Below are 14,360 nucleotides of genomic sequence, written 5' to 3' on the forward strand. Positions count from 1 at the left end.
TAAAATTAGGTTTGTTCTTGTACATGTTTTCGAAACAGTTGCTTACTGTGAGGTAAAATCATAAGACGTATGTAATTACCAATGTTAGGGGCATCAACTGTAGCAAGTTTACGCTTACAAAAAGAAAGAAGGCATGAGTGCTTCCGAAGTTTTTGGTGGTTAGGAAGAACAAGAGCAAAATGGGATCTAACAGAAATAGAGATACAAAGTAGAAACTGAATTTATTTTTGTAAACACAAAAGTCAGTGGAAAGCTTTTGTAAGTGCAACATTGAACCTTTAGCTTCCAAAAGCCTTAAACTTAATTTTTAAAACCATTTTTCTCTGAATATGGAATATTTTAAATATAAACAGAGACCGCTTTTATCAGCGGTAGTAAGCTATTAAGAGTGTAAAATTGTAGGATGGCAATCCATGTATTTTTTAGTTCAATGAGAAGCTGTCCACAACATTTGAGGGGTCCCTTAGATGCGAGGTTATATCAGGTAGAGCAGTGTGCAGGCAACATTTAGATTATTATATTAAACAAAAATTAGAATAGTTTATAAGCTTAGTACAAATAAAAGAAGTAACAAGTAAATATATTCTCATTCTCATGTGGAAGGTAAATACGTAAAAAAGAAGAACCGAAAGCATTGGGTTTCTTCTCTTATATTTAAGCAATGGAAAAGCTACATGATTATTTTCTATGTTTGAAATAAAGCATACTGAACCTGCCTTTTGTTGCTGGTAATAGAAGATAGTCATATACACAACTACAGCGAACAATATATTTTCAGGAAAGCACAGTTTTAATATGTGTCTGCTGTATTGTTGATCTCAGTGAATGAATAATGCCTTTTGAGTAATACAAACCTTATTATAGATTATGAGACTAAAGAAGTGACTTACCTAATATGAGATTACTTATGTATTTCAACACACTTTCTGTTTGAAGGCACGTACGGGAAATGTATACGAACACTTGTAGGAGACATTTGAATATTACTTTACGTTTACGAAAATGAAATATAGCGGGAAAATAAACTTGCTTTGGCGACACGGGAAGCGAAAAGTACTTGTACCGGTAAACTTACGGGGCATTGCTGCTTGCAGGAATAACAACACGCGCTAACATACGAAAGTAGATGCACGAAGTCCACCACACTAATGGTAATGGTGCGTAAACAGATGGCGCTGATTGAAAAAAATGAAAGATTTTTCCGCATAATATATTTAAGCAAAAGACAACAAAATGAATGTACATTGCATGTATTAGCATACAATCATAGAACAGAGTGAAAATACTGAGAAAAGTAAACATTTATATATATAAAGCCTGTTAAAAGCCCTATTTGGTAAATGTATGCCCTAAGCGATAAAATACACATCACATACGTTTTCCTGAGGTAAAATTTGTATAAAAAGTATATTAAATACACAAATTTTGAAAACTTGATTTTTTCACCATAAGTAGTAACATGGTCGTATTTGGACAAAATATCGTCTTACTTTGACTGGACGCACCAGCTAAATTATTAGTGATAGAACAAACTAGAGTACAGAAAACGATTTTTCAGGTCAAAAACTCAACAGATCGATACCTTACACGATGAAATTGAACAACATTTTCAGGGGTATTATGGGCGCCCCCAGAATTTTATGCTGGGGTGGGCCATAGTACATGTTTTTTTTTATTTTTTAAGGCAAACTATGGTTCGTATAGAGTAAAGGAAGATATTTTCGTGAAGAGTAGTACTTAACGAATACTATTATACAGCTCAGAACGTTATAGCTTTACAACTAAAATATCATGAATTGCATAAACAATATGCCGCCGATTTTTTTTTGAAACTTTAGGAATATGCTTATTAAAGGTTATACTTTCACATCAATAGGCAAAATGAATTATACCACTAAAATAAAACCATTCCGCGCCTGCTTCGGATTCTCGCCCTTATAAAGCTTTTCGTAACGCGGCACCCGCAAAATATTCGCGCCCGGAAACCGCGCTGGGATATTACGGGTCGTGGAACAAACAACACTCCGTAACTTACCATCGTACACGCACACACAGTCGCACACGCGCTACTGTGAATGTTGGGTGGACAGATGGCGCTGATTGAGAAAAACAAACACTCCGGCCACTATGGTGGATAATACCGGGTTTTTTTGTGGAAATGATTATGATATTTGTATATGACGTATCACAATATTGTTTTATATTAACTTGAGTGCACATTATTAAATATAACATATATATATTTGTGAAAAATGCTTATAATGAAACTACTGAACGTTTCGTTATATACACGAGTAAAAGAGACGGAAATATTTTATATAAGGTATACAACAATACGTATACACGTGAAAAAAGAGATGTAGTAAAGGCACATACCTGTTCATATCTTACATTTAATAACCATTAAAGGTAAATGATGATATATTATACACAGTATACTATACGATCATACACTGCACACAGGGATATTCAAATTAAAACTTAGCTTGCTTGTAGATAAAGTAAATAGTTACTGTGTAATAGTTATGATACACAATTAATATTAATATTTAGTATACTTTTTTACTAACGTATCCATACAGATGTTTACACTCGAATTTTTCTGTTTTACTTTTTACTATATTTGTTATTTATGTTGAATATATGTTCATGTTCATGTTTTTTGCTTTTAATTTTCAGTATATATTCGTATTATTTGTTCTATCATAATAATTACTCGCACACTTTTAGTGTTGATATATTAAAATATTTCCGTGGAGACTCCCTGTTAAATAATTGCTGTGCAAACTCATTGATAAACAACATTGTAGTCATATGATTTATTTTTTCGTATTTTTAAAGAGAACACTCGTAGAGTGTGACCCGTCAAATAATATAATGTTTTTCAGTATACATTAGTATGTGTATTACTGTTGTGCATATAAACTTCTCCACAGTTAATTTTTTTCTCCTTTAACTTTTTAAAGTAGCTACTCTGTTTTTCACTATACTCAGGTAAATGTCCACGGTTGATGTTATCTCTTTCAGTTTTCTGAATTAGCTATGCTACTATTCAGTATTTGTATTACTCATTTGTATATGTATGCATGTGTTTGCACTTGATGTTTTCTAATTTAACTTTTTAAAAGTAGCTCTTTTCTTTTTCAGTATACTAAAATTGTATATGTGTGTGTGAGCAGTTAATGTTTGCAATTTTAGACCTTTTATGTTGCTTTTCAATATACATTAGTATGTGTATTTCTAACTGTATAAGTACGTGTGTACATGATTATGTTTTCTGTTTAGAGTTTTCAGTATAATTTCTTATTATGCATATTACTATAATATTTAGTATACCTTTTTATATTTTTTAAAGTATTTATGACGATTTTCACTATACTTTTTATTATTGTTGTGCACATAAAGATGTCCACAGTTGATTTTTTCTGTTTTAGTATACTCTCGTATTATGTATTGTGTCGTAATGATTACTCGTACACTTTAACTGTGCACATGTTAAAAATTCCCCTGGAAACTCGAACATTGTGATCATATTAAAAATTTCCAAGTTCTTAAAGTAAATATGATTGTTTTCACTATATTTGCTTATTACTAGCGTAAACATAAAGATGTCCACTGCTGATTTCTTTCTGTTTGTACTTTTCTAAACTTCTTATGTTCCTTTCCAGTATACTCTCGTATCAGTAATGTGTATATGTAAATGAACATGTACAATTTTTCTACTTTTAGGTTTCCACTATAGTTACGTATTACTAATCTGTATATGCATATGTACTTGTTCAATTTCTTTTAAGTTTTCAGTAGGCTTTATCAGTATTCATATTACTTTATTATTATGCGCTATAGTGTTTTCAATTAGCTATGTTCTTTTTTCAATATAATACCTATTACTAATGTGTATATGTAAGTTTACATATTGAATTTTTCTACTTTTTTCAACTACCTATGTTCTTTTTTCAGTATACTATCGTGTATATGTAGCTGTTTCTGTTTGATTTTTTCTTATATTTTTTCAAGAGTAACTAAGTTGATTTTTATTAGTTATTTTCACGGAATGAGTACTCGTACACTTTTACTGTGCACATGGAAGAAAATTTCCTTGGAAATTTAAACACCTCCAGCGTGAACCAATAAATAATTCGTTTGGTGTGCAAACGCTGTTGTTAAATAACATTGTGATGATATATTTTATTTGCCCCTGTTCTTTTAAAGAAAACACTCCTAGAGTGTGATCATATTAAAATTCCATTGCAGTATACTTTTTATCACTGTTGTGTACATGTATGCGTACATACTTTATTTTTTTGTTTGAATAATCTTTTCTTAGTATTCATATGACTATATTAATATGTAGTATACGTTTTCAAATTTTTAACTTAGTGCATTTATAGTAATGCTCACTAAGAAGAAATATTTTTACTACTGTAATACTTGGTTTTGGGGAATGTTCAAATGAAGTGTTAACGGAAGGATCGTTATCATTAACCGATAAAGTACATTTTACAGTTTACCCGTAAACTTTTTGTAGGAGCTCTGTTTCCTATTTTTTAAGTCATTAATTCCTATGCTAAGGGTACTCGTAAGATCAGCTATGCTGTGATAATATTAAAATTTCTTGAAACCGATGATTATGTTTTTAACAGAACATTCGGGGAGTGTGATCGTGCTAATTATTTACTGATCTGCTTCTTGTAGAAGCTCCTATTATTTATTTATTAGTATTCCCCTTGAAACACCAAGAACCTAAGTTTCAAAGTACTGAAAATTGTGAAAATTTGAAAATTTTGAAAAATGAAGAAGAAACCATCTGCTTTCCCATCTTTTACGTATTGTTTTTTACATGAACACTGAATATTCTATGATTGTGACCGTGTAAATAAATCGTTTCTTGTAAAATAAATATAATTGTGTAGTTTTAAAAATTGCATTTGCAATTTTACTTGTATCGTATGCAGGAGCATACCAGTAACAACAGCTATGCTATAATCTTTCAAATCGTTTACTCTGTAAACTTTGAACACTTACAGTGTGAGCCAATAAATATTTCGCTTCCTGCGGAAGCTCCTTAGAACAGCTACGGTGTGATTTTTCTTAGAGCGTTTTCTGTGAAAATTCTTTGTTTATTATTTTCTAGCAAAGTCAAAAGACTATGTCAACATATTCAAGTTCCTCCATAAGTTATAATTTAATTTAGGATTAACAATGATAAACTAAGCGAAGATTGTATTTTGTAAATTTTTGTACTGTTAGTTTCTTTCCATAAGTTTTTTTCTGTATATATATATATTAAAAACATATTTATTTTATTCTTTCTCATATATTTTCTTTTTGTTCGCTTATGTTATTTCATTTTATTATACTTTTCGTATATATGAAAATTATTTCTTTATTTTCTAAGATAATTATGTAATCATTTATACACGTACGAACACACGATTGTAAGTCGTTTTCGTGCAAGATTACATAATAAAACATCTGGGTACAAGATTACAAACAAAATGCGTCTGTTTACGAGATTACAAACTAAATACGTGTGCGTACGAGATTACAAACTATTTGTGTCTGCACACAATGTTAAAATCTAAGTGATTTTATAGAAAAAAGGGAAGAGCTATTTTAAGAAATAAAAATAACAACAAAAAATACTTTTACCCAAATAATATTTTATTTATATATTTTTTCACATAATTTAAAAGTGAATATATATATATATATATATCATAAATATGCAATGTTATATTCTATTTTAATTTTCAATTCACGCAAATGTAAACAATTTTATCCTAATAAAAAAAATTTCATTAAAATTATAAATGAAGTCTTTTTCTAAGAAAAGCTCTGTGATTAAATCGTGATAATTTTTGTTTAATAAAATATTATATAAAGCATAATTAAAGTCCAATCATCTATTTAAGTATCGTGATATCATGAAAAGATTTCATACAGTTCATCAAATGTATCTGGTCTTACCATATCACGCCAGGCGTTATAGCATAACATTTCATAGTCTAAAGTAATACTTCCATGTTCATCTAAAATACGTCTATTTTCAAAACATCCTGAACACAAAAGTCTATATCCTGTCTTCCATCTTGAAATACATTTCATCACGCACTGTTCATCACAAAGGAAAAAGTACAATCATACACAGACTGGCTGTTTTCCATATACACTTTATATTTGTTTAAAAACAGTTCCAGTAAGTCGATAATGTAGGAATCTGAAAATGTAAGTAATTCATATGATAAATTAAATCTATTTAAAAGCGTTTTGTTTCGTCCATATGTATTGTCTAATGAATACTTCTTCAAGTACAGTTCAAACACTATGTCACGAATTTTCTTCTCAAATAACAAATTCCCCAAATTCCCATACACTGTGTTTCAAACTATTATCATACGATAATATACATAAATGAACTCGCTCATCGGGCATTCTCAATGAACAAGCACAACAAAGTAGTGGCACATACAATTTATAATTTTCAAAAAGTTCTTTTATACAAAACTCACATATTTTAAATAGATTGCACTTACAGTTCACAATATCTAATTCATGAATTTCGATATGCGTATTAGGATACAGTTTTGCTAATTGTACGCCATCATCATATCGATAAAATCTTCTAAATGAATTACAGTTTCCTTCATTGTTATATAATAATTTCACTTCATCACAAATATCATAATCTACAAAAATAACTTTCTTCCTATTAGTAAGTTTAAATTCTTTCTCTCTTGGCGGAATATACTCGGAAGGATATAAGCATCTTCACAAATACTATACTATTTAAGTAATGTTACTATGTCTAGATAAAAAGTCTTCGCATGCCCATAAACTTCTAACGACTGCGCATGCGTAAAAGTTCCCCATAAAAAGTTAATATTATTTACTTCCATTCGTGGACACTCCATGTGAAAAATTTATATACAATAGTATTTGTCTTGCAAAATCAAAATCAAAACGTATTAAATAAAATATAATGCTTTCATAAACTTTATTAAAATTTAACTAAATAAAAATGTGATCTTTCTTAGTATGAATATTATGTAACTTCATATATTTTCATAATTTCCTTGCATGTATTGTGTTCTGATAAAATACTAAAAGCTTCCAAGTCTAGCACGTGTTTACTTCTCAATATACAAGTATGTATATTGGTATTTTTTAAACTGTAGTAACATGGAGGACAAAGTAAAATTCTGTTCGGTATCCAATTCAATAGATCTACTTTAACCCTTTGGGGATCTTATGGTACATTTTGTACAATACGGGGAGTTTCATGGTACATTGCGTTGTAACTTTCCTATTTGAGCTTTTTCGTCCGGTTTCTTTTTGTTTTTCAAGTCCAGAGGCATTGTAGAACATATTACGTATGGTTTCACACCTTCCTGCGTCGAGACATAGAAGGTGATGACGTCATAAGTCTAAAATTTATATTTTCATGTAATACTTTTTTGGGGTGGTTATGTAAAGTATTTTTGGCGGGCTTATTTTTGCACGTAAAAGATTCAAATTTTGCACAAATATGCAGTCCGCCGAGTAGTATTCACCAGATTTTTTTCAGATTTCTGCGTTAAAACAGGGGGATCCAGAAGGTCAAAAATTTGAAAAATGTAATATTTTTACCCAAAAATCCCGTTTTTCCTCACTTTCCCGCCTTAGATACATGATGGAGACAAGTGAATGGTACCGCCTCAGAGGCAGTTCTATTCTGAAGAGAATGATGTCCGACACGTGGCCCTAGGGTAATTACGAAAGTGTCAGGGAATTTTTACCAAAATATACTTCTGTATACGGGAATTTTGGACATTTTCGGTATTATTTTTTCCGGGCTTATTTTTGCACGTAGGAGGTTGAAATTGTGCACAAACATTCAGTCCACCGAGATTTCTGCGTTAAAACAGGAGGGTGCAGAGGGGCTAAACCTTGAAAAAGGGAAATTTTTACCAAAAAATCCCTTTCACGGGATTTTCCCGCCGTAGATACATGATGGGGACAAGTGAATGGTATTGCCTGAAAGGCAGTTCTTAGCTGAAAAGAATGATGGGCGAAACATGACCCTAGGGTAATTAGGGATGTCTCAGGAAATTTTTTACCTGAGATCATGGTGTTTTACGGTACTTTGGGGCATGGTGGGAATTCCTGATAAAATTTCTCCCGCCGTTAGTATTCAAGATACAAGGCTGAAGTTTGGCACACGTATTCAGTATTCCAAATACTATTTATCAGATTTTTTAGATAGCTACGTTCACACAGGGCCGCTTCAGAGGCTCCCAAATGCGAGAAAAAAATTTCCGTCGGAAATTATCCCTTTGACATCATTTCTCCCGCTCCTGGTATATGGTATGAGCACGCAAGTGATATCATTTCAAAGCCAGCTCCATTCTGAAGAGAATGAGATATGAACCATGATCCTAGGATAAATATTGACGATGGAGTAGCTGCTTGACTGAAAGCCTAAAAAATAGCCCAAAAACCAGGTGCCGGAAAGGGTTAAAACAATTAGTGTCAATACATGATTTTTTACACGAACAATTCGTACTTTTACTATTGCACAAAACGTGTCTTCTAAAAACAACTTTTTAATACGATCACAATCCAATTTTAAAAAATGAGTTTCCACGTAAAGGATCCACCTAAAAAATATTACAACAGGTTTAATAAATTTCTGTACATCTACAGCACTCTAAAGGATACACATTTATTTAAGCTCTGAAACTTTACTCTAAAGCCCAAATATATATATATATATATATATATATATATATATATATATATATATATATATATATATATATATATATATTCAAGGTGTATTACTTAGGTAAGTATTTTATTATTCGTAATTATCTTAAAATGTTTTTTAAAATATAAAATATTACGAAAAATTAAAATAATGCAAACATGTGAAATAAAACTAATCACCAAATAATATATGTGAATGCAAACGAAAATAAATATCAAACATGTTACTTTCAAACATTTTACTTCAAAATATTTTTTCTAATTACTTATTTCATTAACAAAATATTTTACAATAGAAAAGAAGAAAAATTATTGTAAAGCAAAAGCTTACTTCTTTATATTTTCATTTATTCATTACATTACAATGCAATAAAATTACAACAGTACGAAAAAATATGATACTTAATCTCATTATTAATCATTATACACAATAATAATTATTATATATTATTTGGATAAATTGTATTAAATAGTGGACATTGCTTACTTTCCAAATGATTATTATTAACTAGTGCAAAAATATTTTTAATCCACAAATGTTTTTTCTGCGCCTTAACAATACAATGTTAAATGATATTTACAGTTTCATGTTAATCATTCAATTTGTTTTTGACAACCTAACGAAGTACATTGTAGTATACTGGTCCTTTTATTAAACAATGCAAATTTACTGTATCATCACACGCAGTTGAACAAAATTCGCGAATAATAAGATCATGATTTGAAATCTAAACCTTGTATGTCAATAATGTATTCATTAACACATGGTGAAATTTGATGTTTACGTTCTAATAAAAACGTTATAATTTGTCCAACAAATTCAGTGTTCACGCGCTTTGCGTATAAAGTTTATACTTGAGATTTCACTGTTATTCTTCAAACACTTGAAATAAATCAATAAAAGGTATGTCGTTGGATAAATGTTCTACAGCTAAGTTTCATTATCACGAAGATAAAAACAATGATGTTCAAGATGCTGCAAACATTGTTCACAAGAAATGATATTAAAACGAAAGTATACACTTATAGTTTCTAAAACACAAACTTCACCAACATCTTCACTACATAATACATAAATACGTTTTCGGAAAACGATATTAAAACCTAGTCAAAAGTATAAAGTATTCATCTATGTTTCACTTTCTGTATATCTTTATACTATTTACACATACACAGTGTTCACTTTATATTTGCAGTTCACTTCACATATGCTTTCTGTCTTTCATACTAAAAATCTCAATCACTTCCCACACAAAATTGTTCTGTCTTTCTCCAATTAAATCATAATACATCTCATAAAATATTTCTTCTGTACATGTAGCAATTACATATGATTTCGCATATGCATAAAACAGTTCATCAACTTCAATGTCTATGAAACTCGCTATTGCTCTTTCCTGTAATTTCTCTTCACTCATAAACAAACACTCGTTCCCCATTTGGTTCTCCACGCTTTTCATGCCATGACAAATTAAAACTTTATTTATATCTAAGTCTTTAATAGCCTTTAAAATACACTTTGAGTCCACTTTGAAAGTACCAGAATTACAATCTAAACCGCAAAACTTTGACGATTTTGATAATAAAGATGGAGATGAAGATAAAAGCAGTTCTTTAATATCTGTATCGTCATCATCCGAAGATGATGACAAATATATATTTTCTACGCTGCCTGGAAAGTCCGGTCTCTGCTTCACCGGGAAATAGCTATTCTTTGTCTTCAGCTAGTTCTGCACACATGGTGGAGAAAGCAAATTCTCTTCATCGACGTCCACAGCACCTTCTGCACAGCAGCCATAGCGAATATACATCCAACATTTTCTAAAGCTCTCGTATTTAAACAGTTCAATCAAACAACATGGCGTCCTCCAACAGCATCAAGTTCATATAAGTCTCCTATCCCATACAAATGACAATATTCTTTTTTCAATACATTCGAAACAAAATCAATAACACTATACAAACAGGGAGAAATTACTTTACAACAAAATAATTCCCAGAATTCTTCTCATATAGATGGTCAAGGTAAATAGTATTCTCTTCTTCAAAATTCTAAATCTTCCTGTCTTCGCGGTCACACAGCCGAATGTTTTCCTTTCGTTCACCTGCGTCCGTTTCCGTACATCCTCATGGGGCCTCGCGTTTCTACTACCAATCAATAAAATGTGTGTTATTAATTAATAACCTGTACCGTTGTATATACATGATTTTTCTTTTATTATTCTTTTTCTTTTCTTTATAACATTCTTTAATTGTTCAACAACTAAATTATTATCCTTTAAAGCATACAGCTGCAAGGTTTCTCTTTTATTATTCTTTTCTTTTATTAAAAATTCTTTTATTTACAATAATTCTTTTAAAGCATTGAACTATAACGTATTTTGTACATCTCTTATCCTTTTCTTTTATTTATAACAATCTGCGATTGTTTAATGAGTTTCCAAGGTTTTTCTTCTATTATTACTTTTCTTTTCTTTATAGCAATCTACCATTGTTGAACGATTTTCCAAGGTTTCTCTTTTATTATTCTTTTCATTTTTATTATTCTTTTCTTTTTTGAAAATTATTTATTCATGATAATTCTTTTAAAGCATGCAACCAAAATGTATTGTGTGCATCTATTAATCTTTTCTGTCATTTATAACAATCTCCCATTGTTCAATGATTTTCCAAAAGTGTAAAAAATTCATCTGCAAGATTTTTCTTTTCTATCATACTTTTGTTTACAATTCATATATCTTTTCAACTTTGACATCTATTACTATTCTCTTTTGTGTGACTCCTATACATAGAAGAGTGTACTACCCTTACCCCCACCCCTTACCTGTCATCCTATGTCATTTAAACAATAGTAAAAATACAATAGGCGGCACCTTTGTTGACATATAGCCAAAACAAATAGTACTGTGTCTATTCAACGGGCGAATAACGTGTCTCCTTCGTTGTTAAAAATAATTTCTTAAATTTGAGAAACCGTTTCTTATCTGGGGGCGCGGTGTCTCAGTGGTGGAACGTTCACCTCCGGTCCTTGGTCCCATCCCAGCTCGCACCGTGTGGATTTTGTGGTGGACAAACACCGTTCTCGTGGATTCTCTCGGGGTTCTCCATTTCCTTCCACTTTCTTCATTCCGCCATTTCATTCATTTCTCATCATCACCGTCTCCTTTAGCCTAACCGGCATATCCATTTGACGTAAAACTTTAAGATTTCATTTTTTCGTTATGTGTGCAGCGAGATAATATTTTCTTAGGAATGAGATTTGGCTATTCTTATTTAAAAGGAAAGCAACAGTATATTTTATCGTTCTGCTTTATACAACTTTAATTCATTTCTCATTAATTAGAGTTTCAAACTCTTGTTTCTAAGAAAACACATTGTCGGTGCACAGATAAGAAACGGTTTCTCAGACATAAGAAAAAGTATTTTTAACTGTCCCTATCCAAAATCGATCAAGTTTTTCGTACATAATTTTCGAAAGAAGTCTACTTTCCGCATACATTAAGTCTCCCCTCTTCCTCTTAGGAGACTTATTTTAATTAATAAGATGGCAAGAACCGTCAATGGTAGATACTAATTATATTAGAACTTTACTGCAATTCATTCAATCATTTTAATTTAGGACTTAGTATAATATTTAATGTTCTAAGTGTACTAGAAATAGCCGTTGTTTCCCGACGTAGAAATCTAGCTTAGTGTTTAGTGTTCTTATTATCAGCTGCTACTGCGTGTATGCTTGACTGTTGTGTGTTAATACAACCACTCTGAAAAGCCTAACCGACCATTGGAAATGTGGATGGGGTGTTTGTCTAATAGTATTTATAATTTGTTTCAGATGTGTTTTAGAAAATTTTGAAGGATTTCAAATAATTTCGATTCTCATTATTTTTTTTAAATATAACCACTCTTGAAATCCTAACAGACAACTTCAATTGACCAAGGACTTGTCCTGGAAGAGGGTAAGAGTCCACATTTATTCTGGATGGATTGCGTTATCTGATAGTATTTGTAATTGTTTCAGATACGTTTCAGAAAATTTAGAAGAGTTTCAAATAATTTCGACTCCTGCCTAATTGTTGAAATCCTTCAGTAAGCGGTTGATAGCTCTGAGGGTTTTACGGTGTAGAGCAATAAAAAAACTTGTGATAGTGAAAGGTATCTGCATGCAATATGAGCGTCAAGCTTGGGGGAAGAAAGCGGCGAAACTCGTTTTCTAATTGGTTCGGAAATAGTGCGAAAATTACCAAAAACTAATTTGATTTTAGGAACAGAAGCAAACATATACACATTTCAACAATGAAGACTAAACTAACGGTTGAAATTTAACATTGCCATCATTAGTGAAACAAAAAAAGAATGAACTACTTAATTAAAAAGTATATAATTAAAACAAATTTACGTAATAAACTAAATTAATGGAATCTTCAAGAGACGGATGTGTTTCGCAAGCTGGAAAGACGCTTTTACATTTTTACAAATAGTGATTTAGTGCCAAGTGCTGGCAATGGTAACTCTTTCCCTGATGCTTCTAGAAGTGCTAATCCATTGTCCTGTCCTCTTTGCGGAAAGTGCCACAGGCTTAGCTATGCATATTGGTAAGAAACATCGAGTTGCGTATGATGATGATGATTTTTGCTCTCGTATCACATTTAATGCCTGTCTTCAGAGTAAAACCTGCAAATGTTACCGTCACTAAAAGCAGTTACAACACAAAAGGTTTGACAATTTCTAACCTGGCACTAAGGTCCCCGACACATATTTCGAAAGACGTATTCCAAGATGTGCTCGATCAACAGTGGCTGATGCGCTCGCAGAGGTGTTAAATCAGATAACAGTTTCAAATGATACAAAAGACTGGTTCAACCTATGTCTATTTCCATCTGTTGCTTATGTGCTCTAAAACAATAAGATAAAGTTAAGAATCTGATTTCTTGGGTGAAGCAGTGAGTTCGACTCTGGTGCCATATTGTCCACGACGCCCTAACCTAGGCTTCATCAAAGATGAACAAATTTCGATTAAGCCACAAATTTTCTAATTTGAAGCTTTTGGAGAATAAACTTGCCGATGGTGACATTCGTGAAGCAGTAAGTCTTTTAATTTCTGATGATACAGTTTCGGATCCGGATACCTCTGTTTTGGAGACGCTGTTAGAGAAATATCCTGCCACCCTGGCAACTTCATTGTGCCGGGTCTTCATGATGACAAACACACTTTTCAGGCAGTCTCGACTATGGAGGTTCCAATCGCAATTAATTCCTTTCAGTTAGGCAGTGTGGGAGGTCTATATGGGCTTCGTCCTTCAATTCTTAAACAGCTTCTTTCTTGTCAACTACTGGATTCGAAGGAAAAACCCTTAAAATACTTTTGTGATCTATTTAATTTAATCATTTCTGGAAAAGCCCTAACGGAAGTTCTCCCGTTGCTTTTCGGTGCCGAACTTACAGCGCTGAGAAAAAAGGATGGTTGTATTCGGCCCATAGCGGTTAGGAATGTTTAGCGCAGAATATCGGCAAAAATCGTATGCTTTAGAATAATTGATCGAGTTAAGAATTTTTTGTCCCAACATCAGCTTGGTGTTTGTGTTCCTAATGGTACCGAGCCAGCTGTTCACGCA

This window comes from Thermobia domestica, chromosome 6 (genome assembly GCF_964235325.1).
Source record: "Thermobia domestica chromosome 6, izTheDome1.hap1.1, whole genome shotgun sequence".
NCBI lineage: Eukaryota > Metazoa > Arthropoda > Insecta > Zygentoma > Lepismatidae > Thermobia > Thermobia domestica.